Source organism: Macrobrachium nipponense, chromosome 21 (genome assembly GCF_015104395.2).
Source record: "Macrobrachium nipponense isolate FS-2020 chromosome 21, ASM1510439v2, whole genome shotgun sequence".
NCBI classification, from domain to species: domain Eukaryota; kingdom Metazoa; phylum Arthropoda; class Malacostraca; order Decapoda; family Palaemonidae; genus Macrobrachium; species Macrobrachium nipponense.
The window spans coordinates 37,573,955-37,591,454 of NC_087212.1; the positions used below are offsets into that span (position 1 = coordinate 37,573,955).

At 36.3% G+C, this 17,500-nt stretch overlaps 1 long non-coding RNA gene across 14 annotated transcripts in view; it reads right to left on the reverse strand.

Annotated features, from left to right (window-relative positions):
• Nucleotides 1-17,500, reverse strand: part of LOC135197940 (uncharacterized) — a 463,394-nt gene that overhangs the window by 245,765 nt on the left and 200,129 nt on the right. For 12 of the 14 annotated variants that reach the window (XR_010310686.1, XR_010310689.1, XR_010310693.1 and 9 more), the window contains one exon: nucleotides 7,080-7,199. This is a non-coding gene — a long non-coding RNA (uncharacterized LOC135197940). Of the gene's footprint in view, nucleotides 1-7,075; nucleotides 7,200-15,185; nucleotides 15,342-17,500 lie in introns of those variants that run through there. The other 2 variants (XR_010310697.1, XR_010310696.1) reach the window with 2 other exon arrangements.

Genomic DNA, 17,500 nt, shown 5'->3' on the forward strand with positions numbered 1-17,500 from the left:
TTCTCCAAGTCAAGACGAGACTGGTTGAAGAGGTAATTGTGGCCTAAAATATCTGATACCTAAGGGGAGAGTAATATAATATTTCATAAGGTCTCTAATTACACATATCTTTATTTCTTGAGGACACTTATCAATATCAATATTACTTACGATATTCTTGGGCAAATTTTCATATGATGATGATATATGGAAATTCGGCTATAGTCAAGCACTAGGGGACTTTCAGCTAATCAGGGCCTTAGACAGAGAAAACAGGGAGCTGAAGTGTTTGGACAATAAGATTAAAGAAAGAAAGTAGGAATGAAGGTGAAATAAAAGGCTGAAAAATAGGTGATGCTAAGGTTCGAAGGAACGCTGCAAACAACCTTTGAGAATGCCAACAGTGCACTACGTGAGGTGTACATAGTACAAAGGTAAAAGTACTAAACGCAACATAGTGGACACGAATTTACTGCACTTATATGCAAACGCAACTCAATATTTCTTATAACAATCATTTAATATTTCTAATACTCTCCGTTGAAATGCAAATAAGTTGCAAGTTTGATAAACGGCTGATAAAATAAGCTCTTGAAATTTAGAATAATGCTGGCAAGTAATTCCCTTATTGCATTCTCACTGAATATTTGGTCAGTATAAACTAGCCAAGTAGCCAAGGACTATGTAACCAGTGCTTTTGGTGTGACAGGACTGAGTGTATATGTGCCAATCTGCATGGGGAGTGGGTGTACATGGAACAACAACGAACATTGACAGCCAGTGTATAAGGGATAGGAGCACGTATAACCAGTGTATAAAGGATGAGAGCACAAATAGTCAGCGTATAGGGATAGGAGCACGTATAACCGCCAGCGTATAAGCATAGGAGCACGTATAAGCGCCAGTGTATAAGGATAGGAGCACGTATAACCGCCAGAGTATAAGGCTAGGAGCACGTATAATCGCCAGCGTATAAGGATAGGAGCACGTATAACCGCCAGTTTATGAGGATAAGAGCATGTATAACCACCAGCGTATAAGGATAGGAGCAAGTATAACCAGTGTATAAAGGATGAGAACATGGACAGCCAGTGTATACGGATAGGAGCACGTATAACCGCCAGCGTATAAGGATAAGAGCATGTATAACCACCAGCGTATAAGGATAGGAGCAAGTATAACCAGTGTATAAAGGATGAGAACATGGACAGCCAGTGTATACGGATAGGAGCACGTATAACCGCCAGCGTATAAGGATAAGAGCATGTATAACCACCAGCGTATAAGGATAGGAGCAAGTATAACCAGTGTATAAAGGATGAGAACATGGACAGCCAGTGTATACGGATAGGAGCACGTATAACCGCCAGCGTATAAGGATAGGAGCACGTATAACCGCCAGCGTATAAGGATAAGAGCATGTATAACCACCAGTATATAAGGATAGGAGCACGTATAACCACCAGTATATAAGGATAGGAGCACGTATAACCGCCAGCGTATAAGGATAAGAGCATGTATAACCACCAGTATATAAGGATAGGAGCACGTATAGGTAACCACCACGTATAAGGATAAGGAGGCAAGTATAACCAGTGTATAAAGGATGATAAACGTGGAACAGGCCCAGTGTATATCGGAATAGGAGCACGTATAACCGCCAGCGTTAATCAGATAAAGAGTCATGTATAACCACCAGCGTTATAAGGATAGGGAGCCAAGTATAACCAGTGTATAAAGGATGAGAACATGGACAGCCAGTTTGTTAACGGATAGAGCACGTATAACCGGCCAGCCGTATAAGGATAAGAGCCATATGTATAGCCCACCAGCGTAAAGGATAGGTATAGGAGCCGTATAACCGCCATCGTATAGGATAAGAGCATGTATAAGCACCAGTATATAAGGATAGGAGCACTTATAACCACCAGTATATAAGGATAGAGCACGTATAAACCGCAGCGTATAAGATAATAGCATGTATAGACCACCAGTATATAGGATAGGATCAGATAGGTCACCACCAGTATATAAGGATCTGAGAAGAATAACTCCGCGTATAGAATACACATGTATAACCACCAGTATATAAGTATAGTAGCACGTTGTAAACCAACATTATATAAGGAATAGGAGCACGGTATAACCAGTGGTATAAAAGGATGAGAACATGGCATTCGTGTTTTACGGATAGGACAATGTCTCACCACCAGCGTATAATGACAGGGCACTTATTTCACCAGTGTATAAGATAGGAGCCACATACATAAAACCGCCACCCATATACGGATAAGAGCATGTAAACCGCCAGCATATAGATAGGAGCACGTATAACCAGTGTATAAAGGATGAGAACCATGACAGCTAGTGTAATACGGAAGGTACACATATCCCGCCAGTGTATAAGTATAGGAGCACCTTATATCACCAGTGTAATAAGAATAGGAGCACGTATAACCGCCAGCATATAAGGATAGGAGCAACGTATAAACCGCCAGCGTATAAGGATAGGAGCACGTATAACCGCCAGCGTATAAGGATAGGAGCACGTATACCCAAGTGTATAAATGATGATACCATGGACAAGCCAGTGTATCACGGATAGGAGCGCATATAACTTGCCAGCGGATAAGGATAAGAGCACGAATAACCGCAGTGTATAAAGGATGAGAAATGGAACATTAGGCCAGTAGAACATGACCAGCCAAGTCATGGACCAGGCAAGTGTATACGGATGGAGCACATATACTGCCAGGTGTATAAGGATAGGAGCATGTACCAACCAGCTGGTATAAAGGATGAGCCATGGACAGCAGTGTATACGGATAGGAGCAAGTATAACCACCAGCGATATAAGGATTAGGAGCACGTTAACCAGTGTATAAAGGATGAGACCATGGACAGCAGTGTATACGGATAGGAGCACGTATACCACCAGCATATAGATAGGAGCACGTATAACAGTTATAAAGAGAGTGGAGACCATGGACAGGAGTGTATAACGGATAGGAGCACATATTAACTGCCAGCTATAAGGATAGGGCACGTATAACCACCAGTATATAAGGATAGGAGCACGTATAAACCGCCAGCGTATAACAGAGCTTTATAACCACCAGTATATAAGGATAGAGCACCTATAGGTAACCACTCAGTATATAAGATAGGACACGAAAGTAATGCCAGCGTATATGATATAGGCATATAACCACCAGTATATAAGGGATAGGGAGCACGTTAAACCACCAGATATAAGGATAGGAGCACGTATAACCAGTGTATAAAGGATGAGAACATGGCCAGTCAGTGTTTACGGATAGGAGCATGTCTAACCACCAGCGTATAAGGACAGGAGCACTTATTGTCACCAGTGTATAAGAATAGGAGCACGTATAACCGCCAGCATATAAGGATAAGAGCATGTATAACCGCCAGCATATAAGGATAGGAGCACGTATAACCAGTGTATAAAGGATGAGAACATGGACAGCTAGTGTATACGGATAGGAGCACATATAACCGCCAGTGTATAAGGATAGGAGCACTTATTATCACCAGTGTATAAGAATAGGAGCAGATTATAAAAAAAGGAAAAAAAAGCATATAAGGATAGGAGCACGTATAACCGCCAGCGTATAAGGATAGAGCAACGGTATAACCGCCAGGGTATAAGGATAGGAGCACGTATAAACCAGTGTTATAAAGGATGGAGGCATGCGGGGGGGGGGACAGCCAGTGTATACGGATAGGAGCGCATATAACTGCCAGCGTATAAGGATAGGAGCACGTATAACCACCAGCGTATAAGGATAGGAGCCCGTATAACCAGTGTATAAAGGATGAGACCATGGACAGCTAGTGTATACGGATAGGAGCGCATATAACTGCCAGCGTATAAGGATAGGAGCACGTATAACCAGTGTATAAAGGATGAGAACATGGACAGCCAGTGTATACGGATAGGAGCCCAACGGTATATCTGGCCAGCGTATAATAAGGGACTAGGGAGCACGTGTATTAAACCAACCAAGCCGTATAAGGATCGGAGCCCGTATAACCAGGTGTCTAATGGAAATGAGACCATGGCCGACAGCCTAGTGTATACGGATAGGAGCGCATATAATGCTGCCATTTGCGTATAAAGGATAGGAGCATCTGTAAATAACCAGTGTATAAAGGATGAGAACATGGACAGCCAGTGTATACGGATAGGAGCACATATATCTGCCAGTGTATAAGGATAGGAGCACGTATAACCACCAGCGTATAAGGATAGGAGCACGAATAACCAGTGCATAAAGGATGAGAACATGGACAGCCAGTGTATACGGATAGGAGCACGTATAACCAGTGTACAAGGGATAGATGCATTGATATCTAGTGTATAAGGGATGGGAGCGCGGGTAGCCACTGTGTGTATGAAATAAGGATAGCCACGCTGTATTTTGAGCAAGGAGCATGTACTTTTGAGCTCTGAAAGCTGGTGTATGTAGGCCAAATAGTCACTAACCTTTTAAAAAGGTCCATGTACGAGCATCCCATCTTACACCAAGGATATATTTAATGGCCAAAAACATAACTTATAACGATTCATTAATTAAAAAAAGAAAGTCTGATATCGCACAAGGAGCATCCTGATATCTGATTTCACATTAGCTCTGTTTTGTCAAATTCCCATCAAACAGAATCTTGTCATCATTGTCATTCTTTCCGTTTTATTAAAATGTCGAGAAGCAAAAGGTAAAATCTACAATTTCCCAATGACGAATAACGTAACCAAAATAGTAACGAATATATTAACCTCGAAAAGCCTAAGGCAAAGTTATGTTGCGTTGAATTAACTATATAGCTAACAGGAAGCCACAAAGGAAAGAAGAATCTTGATGTGAAACCCAATATTTGCAACAGGCATCGCCACGCCCTGATGATTTCATGCAACTCCCGATATGGCATTAGTAGAACTGGCAGGGCGACGAGTGCATCAACCAATTGAAAAAGAACAACGAACAGATTGTTTTATCGATGGACGTTATCAAATGATCTGGCAAAAACATCCTGGGTCACTACCAGCGGACCAACAACAATAATGTTGTCTCAAGGTCTATATATCAAAGCTTTTGTTTTCGACCTCCCCGCCGGCGTTTCGAGGCACTGCTGAAGCCTCTTTGTCAACAAAACAATGAGAGTTTTCGGCGATGTGTCCAAAAGGACAGCGAGTAACACCTGTTCTTTTTCGACTTAATCTACAACAACGAGGCGAACGGCATCAAGAATACTCTTATCGTTGTGGTTGTAGCATCACGGAAGGAAACGCTCCTATGGAACATGCATCAAAGGACGTTAAATTGCATAGCACATTTGCATAGACTGGTATATATATCTATACGCGATAAACGGTGATAAACTGAGGCGAAAAGAACAAAGACATTCATCGAAATAAACATAAGGATGAGAGTATCCACGCAAAAACAGTAAGGGACGTCACAAGAACTACAGTAATCTTCTCCCTGTAGCAGCGTCCTTCTATAAACAGGATGGGCAGAGGAGATTTGCATTCAAGATGACGAATCCGCAGCAGGTGTTGGAAACGAGACGTAAGGAAGTCTTGAGGACATTGTCATCCAAGTACAATGAACAGCGCCATGAAGCAATGCCATTTTGCCTCTAGTCGACCATGTTCTCCATGTCCCTCCGACCAGCATAAACACTTCCTCTGTCTTATTTGTCCTACAAGATTGCGTTTACATATTGTAGTATTTTGATAAAAAAAATATCTAAAGACGTCTGGAAAAAAAAAATGGAAACCGAGAAAAGGATGACACGTACAGCATTTACTTTCATTGGCTTATTGCCCTTCTTGCGGTACAAGAAGATTTTCCGAGTCATTAATGGTAAAAATATAAGTTTCAGGCAAGCAAATTCCCAGCCACTGTAATTAAGCAGGAAAACGAATAGGATCAGAGTCTCCAGGCCTTGATTCAAGATAAGAAAACGAGTCAAAGTTGACGAAAAAAATTACCATTGGATAAAAAGATTTTCAGACTAGTCATGCTCAAATTACCAGCATTAAAAAGTGACACTGATATATTTAAATGCAGAAGTATCGAACTGCTATTCAAAATGGTTAAAGTATTCATTTACTGCTCTTGAAAAGATAAATGCAGACGTACATGTGTCTGAATGTGTTTGTGCACTGTGTACGTATGGATATATATATATATATATATACATAATCATTATACATATACATATACATGTGTGTGTGCGTGCGTGCGTGCGTGCGTGCGTGGGTGTGTGTGTGTGTGTGTGTGTGTGTGAGTAATTACAACGTTTGAGTTACAGTCTTCCATTCACATATCTATTTCTGTACAGAGCTGAAAAACCGCGCGTAAACAAAAGTGAAAAGGAATATCATAATGCCCAAATGATCCCGTCATATAATAGGGTTCTTGAATTCGCGTAAATTGCATTTCCATCCTTTACAATTCGCTCATCTAATTAGTGTAACTAAAACGAGGTTGAAATGATTCTCCCCTTCTTCTTCCTGCATATGATTAACCCGCGGCTTTATACGGAGTCCGCAAGGGTCTGGTCATTCGCAAGGTGACAAAATCCACAGTAAGCCCTTCTGTCGCACGTACGGATTTGGGACCGGATCCGACAAGGAAGGACATGGTGGGGTGGGCACGCAGTTGCTGGGCTATGGATATTAAGGATATGGGAGAAAGAGGATGCACAAGAGAAGTGAAGGGAGATGGCACTGGAATCATTCGATATGTAGGAGATAACGATAATGACCAAAGTCTAGTGGGTTTTTATATTCTAATCCTTCCAACTCATTTCTAAGAGCACTGTAATGCCATCAGTTACCTTTCGAGTAACGAAATACTTCGCTTTGCTTACTCAGAACAGAATGGAAGTGACGACAGTAGGAATCATTTGAATAATACCATAAAAAAGACGAGTTTGAGCTAGCCATTTCATATGTGCTTGCTTTCAGAATTCCATCGGGAACATACTACTGCACATCTACGTACATGCATTAACAAATACTGATGGATTTTTATACGGATAAATAAAAGCTATGAAAAATGACCTACTCTGAACTGGAACCAAGGAACAGTGCCTGATCTGTCTCAGCTGTTGTTGGATCACTGATATATTTATCTTCGAAAGACGTTAATAATATCAGAACATTCGCCTTTCCTGGATCTCCCCCTCTGAAAAGAAAAAAAATATAAAAAGGTCTCAGATATGGTATTCGGTCGTAGCTGTAGAACTCAAAAACTCTGAATTAACCATCCAAAAAACTAAGCCAAAAAGGGGCGTACTGGATGCAACACACTTACACATGTAAACTAAAACGCGGCTTTATACACACCCCCACCCCAAAAAAAAAAAAAAAAAAAAAAAAATTTATGACCTGAAAATCCTTGAAGTAAAATTCTGTTTCGACAACATGGATCAGAAATCCCCTTTATTATTATTATTATTATTATTAGGAAATCTATTATTATTATTTTATATTATTATTATTATTATTTATTATTATTTTATTTATTATTATATTATTGATGATGATGATGATGAAGATGAACCCTGCTGTTCAAATGCGAGGGTAGAAATAACAGTCTATAAAATCAGCTAAAATAATTAATTATTTATCACATTATACCATAAGGAAGGTTGAATGTATTAGAAAATTTTCCAATAATAGGCATTATCAAACAATATGCATTCACAGCAAGGATGGTTTCTCGAATATTTTTCATTACTGATATCACGGATAACAATTATATTATTAACAAAATAACTATTACGTATCTATAAAAAACGTGATAAGAACAGTACAGCAAAATTCCGTTACAACAAAATCCCCGCAAACATTAATAACAGCAACACTTATATGAATAATATAAAAGCGGTAATTACAAAAACAGATACCTAACAGCAGAGAACTGTATTGTAACAATCGATCATTAAGTAAGAGCGAGATAAAAGATGAATAGCAACACGCACATATGGGACTTCCTGACATTATCATACCGTTTATTTATGATAAAGGAACAACGTCCTTTGATTTATGTAGAGTATACTTAGTAGGAAAAGACAAAAGAGGGACTGCATTTGTCGTTCGTGTTGAAGTATGAAGAAGTTTCCGAGGTATATCAAAATACAAAAGCAAAGTTTGAAAAAAAAAAAACTGATGCACATTAACGACAAAAAGCAGAGACCGGTTGACGAACAAAAACGAAGTTTAAACATTTTCATGGTCCAGTTACAGAATAAACTAAAAGTTTTTAAACTACTGAATAATATAGAAGTGTGATTTTTTTTTCAAGAATTTCTGAGCAAAAGGTAAGTACACATAAGGGGTCTAAAAATTTTCTTAGCCAAATAGAATTAAGAAATCAAAATTATGGAAATATGAAAGTTACATTCAAGTAATAGCGAAACTGGTACATTTTCTGAGTCAACACTTACAAAAGTAGTTTTTAAAAACTTCCGGGACACATTTGAAAATAAAGTTTGTTAAAATTTCCTAGACACACCGACGTTTAAAGCGAAATTTTAAAACTTTCTGAGTCACACTATAGTACAAGTGAGATGTACAGAGGCAAATCAGAAGCAATATTACCAGATGAATTCAATGGCTCAGCTTTCACGCACGAACTACGAAACAGTAAGGGGTCTACAATAAGCAAATGCTTAGAATTTTTTTTTTTTTTTTTTTTTTTTTTTTTTTGTGAGAGCATAATTTCCCCCTATATCGGAAGAAGTTTACAGACCAGCACATTTTAATTTGCTGGCATGAGGATGCATCTCTACTCAATAAACCTTTATTTCCAATATTGGACAACTTCAATGAGTCTCCCATCTTCATTTCCCTTTTTACTGACAGTTTTACTTAAGCAAGATTCTCTGACAGATCCTTTAAAACATTTTCAAATAATTTTCTGTTATGGTCCCCTATAATTCTACTCTACCACCAATGCCTATTTGTTCTCACGAGCCATAAATGCAAAAAGTATCAAGTGACCTATCCAAGCATTACTTTAACACAACAGCATTAAAGTAAAATTCTCGTGATGTTCCACTGCACGGGATCCTGGCGAACATTTGAATCTAAGAGTAATGTCTCCAAAAATTCAACTCATACAGAAACAAAAATTAATTTCTACCGGTACACAAATATGCATTCTCGACACCCCTTCTCTGACGAACACGAAAAGCAGATTGTACGCGGACTCTAACCTATCTCCATGCTGTGCATTCTACTCCCTCTCCATTGCAGGTTTCCACAGCAGTCTCGCTCCATCATATTTCCTGTGATTGCGTTTCACCCGCTGGAAACCTATAAATTTCCAATGGCTATTACAGCAAGCTTATAGCCCTTTATCCTTGGTTCCCTTCCTAGTCAATGTTTTCTTTGAAAGTAAGGGATGGCTGCCAATCATGTAATTACGCTCTAACCTTCATACTAGATTTCCATTCGGTAACTCAATATTCATACTGTTATCATACATACATTTTCTTTAATTCCTATTTCATGATCAGCAATCGACATTTAGTAATTAAAATAAGCTTTAGATATGTTCACAGAATTTATCTAGCGTTCTGAATCTTATTTCTAATAAATTCAATAAACAGTTAATCTGATGAATATATAACAAAATTTCAACGGCCACCATTTATCCCACCTTCCTCAATGAAATTATTAATTACTTTCTTATGCTTGATGACCGACTTGTTGATATGATAAAGAAGTAAAAACCGCGTCAATGTAAAACGAAAGTTAACTTCTGTAAATAATAAATATGAAATATTTTGTTTCACATCAGATTCTTTCAATGCAGGTCAAGTAATAAATTTTTGCATAGCTTCAGTTATTTGTCTAAATATCAATGTTGGTTACGGGGCGGGGGGGGGGATTTTTTTTTTTTTTTTTTTTTTTTTTTCCACAAGACAAATTTTAGGGTGAGGAATACCTCAAGTATATTTTCCCTTATTATGTTGTTCCGGTACTACTCTGGAGTTATCTTCACAATCAGCTGAAACGAGCAAAATGAAATCGATTTCATAAAACTATTTTATATAAGAAATGAGAAAAGTACTATGAAATGGTAACGAAAAACGTTAAGGACTTATATGAGAACAACCATTTACATTATGTACAATGGAAATGAAATATCATCACTGATTAGGGCAGGCTTATTTAATGGGATAAATATATATTGCAAAAATCACAGTTCTTGTTCATATTAGATTCAGTCATTTCAAATTCCTCTCTTTTTATGGTCACGTGACATGATTTTTTTCCATTGGTCGCTTATTGTTGTTTGCAGAGGTCTTACCCTCAGTATGGTTGATGTGACAGAGAGGATTTCAGAATTTTGAATCTATACGGTTTGAATTCTGATGGCAGTTAATTCCCACTGTATATAAGCCTAATGTAATCCTCTTATCACTCCTTAACAATTTTCAAAACATTCCATAATTTCACGTGATTTACTTGTATTCGTTTTATAACATAAACTTTGTACTTTTGTGTCATGTGCATGTAGTATTTCTGCTTGTTTCAGCTGGTGTTCTAAACGCTAAAATTAACAGATAATAAAAATAAGATTTGGTTATTTGATTTTCCTTATCAACGCGAATAACATACCTGATTTTTAAATCTCTCAAATAAGTTTCTATTTCCTGTTATTTTCATATTCGTTTTTTTAAATCCTTTTTACATTTATTCTTTAAAAAATCCATTTGATAGAATAAAGGACAAGCTGAAACAGGTGATACCCTGATTAATAACAACCGTTTATAATTAAATGATATAGAACAGAATATAGGATTCAGTCAAAAAGTCAAGTGCTGAAGCGAAAATTGACAGTTTGAAAGGTGTAACAGTAGGAAAACCTTGCAGTTACACTATGAATCAATAGTCAGGAGAGGGTGAAAAGTAAGATGGAAGAAAGGGAGTATGAATTTAAATATATATATATATATATATATATATATATATATATATATTATATAATTATATATATATATATATATATATATATATATATATATATATATATATATATATATACTTTCTTGAATAACAACAAATTTCCGTGCGGTGTATTTGCGCCTATTATATATATATAAAAAATATAAAAAAATTCCGTGCAATGTATTTGTGTATGCATATATATATTATATATATATGTGTGTGCGTATGTATGTATGTGTGTGTGTTGTGTGTGCATAGACAGATGGGTAACAAAATGGCAAATAAATTTCCGTGCAGTGTGTTGTATGTGTGCATTATTCTTATATTTACTTTTATATATATATATATATATATATATATATATATATATACACATATATATATATATATATATATATATATATATATACATACTTACATACATGTGTGTGTGGATAGATAGATAGATAGATAGACAGAGCATACAATCACAAAGAAATTTCCATAGAGCAAAACACAAGGTGCCGTCCACGGTTCAAATAAGGTTACAAATAATTGGGTCTCGTGGTGGCAAGCAGCTGTCATCTCCCCATATATGCAATATTATTGTGTGGGGAATATTAGTGCTAAACAGTTTTAACGTGGAACATACAAAAGCAGGTTATCTGATTATTCAAGCAACATGCAAATAAGTAACTTATGCAATAAATGCACCGCTTAGTACCTATCGATTGAAGGCGAGAAATGTGAGCAGTTGCAAACACACACACACACACACACACACACTTCTATCTCCTGCCGATGAATTAACACAATTTAATACACAAACGACAAACTGCGTTGTCTAGCGTAAACCTTGTAAAATTTCTTAATATCTCTAGATACCTTTTTATCCACCTAATAGCGATATTAAATATAATAACAGAATATTACAATATTCAGTGATACTACATAATTATGAAAGATACCGACAATATATGCAATTTACCGGAATAAAAAATTTCAAATCTTATTATTAAAAAGAACGGAGGTAAAGAAGGAACAAAGGAACGTTTTGTTTTTACACAAATACACCTACATTTACTTAAAGTATTACATCGATTCATTCGATAAAAATTTCGGAATAGAAGATAAACATCTTTTGTTAAGAAACTCCATGATATCGGAATGATGTTAACTTCTATCGTAAAAAACTGATTTAATTAAGGAACAGAAGAACTTTTGCAATTCACTCTTGTACATACACTTGAACATTACTTGAATTACCCAAGATTAAAATATTGGAATGCAAGACAAGCTAGCTAATTATTTCATTATCTATACAAATTAGTTAATATTTACTATACATACATCACCACGGGGAAGCAATAACGTTTCATAATCAATTTACGAATATCATCGAGGCTTCGATCAATTCTTAAAATTATTTTCGATTTCGTGAGGTCAAAAAAAAAAAATAATAATAATAAAAACAAACCGACGTACATACACTATAAAATCATAAGCCCGCCTACATATTTATAAAAAATAAACGTACCATCAAATTTTCTATAATAAAAAAAGAGAGAGAGGCCACAAATTACATCCACATTAGCGAGCCGAGCTAAAATGGAAATGATTCCATGGCGCTCACGCCGTTTACAATTGGTAACATAAACATCATGATATTGAAAGCCGGCAATGAGAAATTTAACTAAAAATATTTAGGCTAATCTGCTGCCCGTGATTATCAAAGCTGATTTATGTAATGGAGATTAATTAAACACGATTAATCCGTGAATGATATCATTGGCACAAAAAAAAATTCAATACGGAAACGAACCCTCCATATTGCCTTTTTCATAATCGCTTTCTAATCTGGGGATTACTAAATGCATATGTATTTGAATTCTTTACACGTATACACACGTGTATGTGTGTGCCTGTCTATATACCATCACTGTGTACCGTATTTCTTAATATGTAACAAGTACGTTTATATATATAAACACAGATAGTAATGTAATATACATAAAAGGTAAATATCATGATGAGTGTAGTTTTTGAGTCTTCACTTATAAACAATTTACAAATTCTAAATATCTCATTTACATTTCAGCTCACTGCCATTCATTACCAATGATTTGATATTATCTGTAAGTAGTTTCACACAAGCTACACAATAACACAAAAGTAAACAAATAATATACATGTATACATATACATATATTATTTATCTCTTTATTTATTTATTTATTTGATACACTTTTTATCTTAAGGAGAATTGGCTTTATAAGACGTCAGCCATTCACTTCTTTGCAATTATTTGAGGATGAGGTTGCTGGCTTCATGCCCCTTTCCACCCTGCATGCATCCAAGCATGCATATATGTATATATACATATATGTATATGTATATGTATATGTATATAATATATATATATATATATATATGATATATAGAGAGAGAGAGACGAGAGAGAGATAGAGAGAGAGAGAGAGAGAGAGAAGAGAGAGAAGAACGGACAATCATAAAGTTCTCAGAGAATTAATACATATCAGTGTGACTTCATTCCACACTTAGCAACTTCTACGCTGCAACAACAGAATGACTGATCTGTTTACATAATCTGGCATTGCGATTATAGTCACGGACGGCCGAAATAGTAGATTCACGAAGGAATTTTTTGTTCCAAATACTTTCCTTGACGCCAATCGTCCTCTAGGGCATAGTATTACGAGCTAAACAAAGAGAAAGAATGTAAGAAGGTTGTTAAGTATACTTGAAATGACAATACCTCCTATACTGTGAGGTCTACAGGTTCTTACATATCTGAGAAAAGATATGAAGCACAATAAGAGAAAAAGACAGAGAAAGAGGGGAAGAAAATCCCGCACCGCAAAAATAACAAATGGTACCAATTTTTTTCTCACGCGCAAACAAGTTCACTTTACAAGGTATATTTCAAGCGGCGGGACGGCGTAAGCTTGCCCATTGTTGCAAGGTATACCCAGTAACGGAGAACGAATTTGCCAAATCCTCAGCTGTGAAAGACAGGGCCTACCTGCGGTTTACCGCCTCAATGCTACAGCTTTGCCAGATTATGTGATCTGTTCCCGATTATTTAAATAACGGGGACGAAAAAATAAAAAAAAATAAAAGGGTGACGGAAGTTTTCGTCGCCGTTATTACCGTTATTACCTTGAGCGATGGATGGCCTGGCCTGACCTGGCAGGGTGCGTGGTCACTAATTGTGAATGTGTGCGTGACAAAGCCGGTGTGTTTCTTGAATGGGTTTTGGTTTATCATTTTCCTATTCTCAAATTTACGAAGGACAGTTTAGGTATGCGATTGGAAGCAACTGACAATGTATTGAGAGAATTTCTGTGCTTGCTAACTTGAAATGCTTCAATACATACATACATGCAATCACACACACAGAAATATATATATATATATATTATATATATAATAAATATAAAATTAAAATAATATTAAATATAATAAATTAAAAAATATTAAAAAAAATATATATATAGATCTTATCAGTAGGCGAGAGAGAGAGAGAGAGAGAGAGAGAGAGAAGAGAGAGAGAGAGAGAGAGAGAGAGAGAGAACTATGAATGATCTTATTTTATAATATTCATCTGACCAATAAGTCACTTGCTATTTAAAGAAAGCATCAATGATAGTTGCTTGTTTATCTTTTCCTTCTGAGGTAAATATTATGGAGTTATGAAAATCTGCAAGTAACAAAACAAAGTTTTAACATTCACCCTCTGTGGAGCCAGAGTTCATTTTTTTCCACAGGTCTGCTTGGTACTTAATATTTTTTCAGATTTTAAAATTATGCGTATCTCATACTTACAACCTCAATCTGGAAATGACTGATTCTGATAGCACTCTAATTTTACAAATGAAATTGCCAAATTTTTTGTCTTAACGCTAAATTTGAAAAGGTAAAACTTGAAACCAGAAACGAGACAACAATGTATTTCACCGGTGAAAACATCGATCTCTTAGTACTTCTAGGAAAGTAATCTCACATGCATCAGGTTGTATTTACAAAGTGCCCCTAAGGAGCTTCCTAGATCATAAAATAAATGAAAAAAAAAAAAAATAACAACGATTCTGACTACTCTCTCTCCGTACCCGAATTCTAGACTGCCAACTCACAGCCCAATCCAATCTAAATCTAACTTTTTGACTATGGGCTTTCTGTTCATCCCCAGCATTTCGACCTGATCACTCACCTTCAAATCTCAGGAAATGTTTACCGCTTCTAGTCCGCACTGCAGCAGCTAAGGTACGATCCGACTCTACCTCTACCTCTCTCTCTCTCTCTGTCGTTTGCTTTGGATTCATCTGCAATTGTGTATCTATAAACAGTTCCCTCCGACTGTCTTCATTCACATCACCACAAAGACTGTTTATCACCCACAACCTCACCCAACAACAAGCCCCCTACCCCTCCCGTCCCATACCCCACCCCTTCTAAACCCGGCGCCCCCATGCCAAACGTTTATGAACACCAGGCGTACCACAGGACGGGAACCCTGAAACCACAATCCTTATTAAGTATCTTGTTTAGTGGGCTCTTACAGCTGCACTTCTACTGTAGCTGCCGTCGAGAAGGATACAAAGTGGACTCTTATCTACAGACAGCATCGCACACACTCCATTCCTCAACTGCTACAGAACTTTTATCACAATGAGCGGTAAACAACGCTAGAGCCCCTCTTCCTGTTTTTTAGCACTTCCTTACTGGTAAATGTGTAATAAAATACGCATGCATCATACAAATAAACAGATCTTTTTCTGACATGATCTTAAATAATCACGTTGCGACCGTATAATTTATTACATTCACACCAGGCCTTCATTTACAGCAATTTGTGTGCACTGGACCACCGGCCTCTTTCATTCATTAACTCTCGTTTCCTTGCAGTAATAATTATATATAATAATCTTTTGACGAATAAAACCTATATTTCGTTATGCAAAATAGGATCACCTGCGCAGTAATGTACATAAACTGCCAAGTTTAAAAGAATTCCTTTAACCCTAATTTTCGAAGATAAATTTATGCTAATTTTTGTGGCAACGATGACTGATTTGAGAACAATTTCAATTCTTTTCTTTCCGCAACATATACCTTGAATACACATGACAGGAATCTGACTCTTCGTAACCGATCCTTTCAAGCACCATCCTCCTACCCTGACACGTCATTAACAACGAAAGATGATCGTCTCTTCATTTCAGTGACGAATCTTGCTTCTTCCGATCGTATCGCGAAACGCAAAAGGAAAATGAATCATTAGACACTTCCTAATGTTGATGTCCCGATAAGTCTGGTCCTTGGTCGTTGTGCACCTCGGCAATGAGCCAAACTCCGAAAATGTCCGGCAGATAAGGGTAAGGCATGACGCAGGATGGGAGCATCCTATTAGGTATGGATCGGTTTGACACTTTTTATCCTCTACTGATGAATATAATATCAAAGCTTGTCAAAAAAAAGCTTATTAAAATAGTTTCATATGTACTAATATTTTTGTGTATAATTTGAAAAGTGAAATAAAAATTACTTTGGGTAAAATACGAAAAATTCAAGCATATAGAAAACCTGAAACCCATAAAAAACAATCAAAGTTGCCTGTACATTTGGCTTTCTATCCTCTACAACAAACATCTGCGTCACAAATCTGCTGGACATTATTCTACGTCATTCAGATAATGAAAGAAAATTAATATATTTGGCGAAAAAATTACCTCGTGCACTAAAAAGCAAGAGCGTGTTCAATAAACGATTATACTTTTTGAAACTGAAAGGTGATATATTACAACCATTACACCACGTATTCAACAACATACACATGCGGGCTCCAAACATAAGTATATCTATCTACACTAGCAGACACACACATATATAGGTATAATATTATAATATATATATATATATATATATATATATATATATATATATATATATATATATATAATAATAATTAACATATGAAATTATATCCATGTTCATATAGTATATATATATATATATATATATATATATATATAATATATATATATATATATATGTGTGTGTGTGTATGTACACATATATATATACGTGTATGTATTTGTGTGAGTGTATATATATATAAGGTGTTGCTGTAATTGGATTTGTCATTACTGTGATACAATGTTACTTTCGGAGGTGTTTTTCTATCCGCCTGCAATCAGCGTGGCCTTGTTGTTTGTTGTTTAATTAATTACTTTGCCAAAGAATTTTTATTTACTTCATCTTCCTAATTACGAAGAATGACGTTTGTAACAAATTTTTTTTATATATATAACTGCGTTGATGAGATCTCAAAACTCTTAGGTTTCTTCTTTTTTTTTTTGCAGTGAGGCAGAAAAAAACATTATCTACCACCCCAATCAAGTAGTATTTTAATCTCATATTGCTATCAATCATTTATAGCAAATAATACCGTCACGAGGCTCTGGGGCCAGTGTAAGTAAAACAATCACTCATGAAAGCCACACCCTTATCTGCTTTTGATATTTG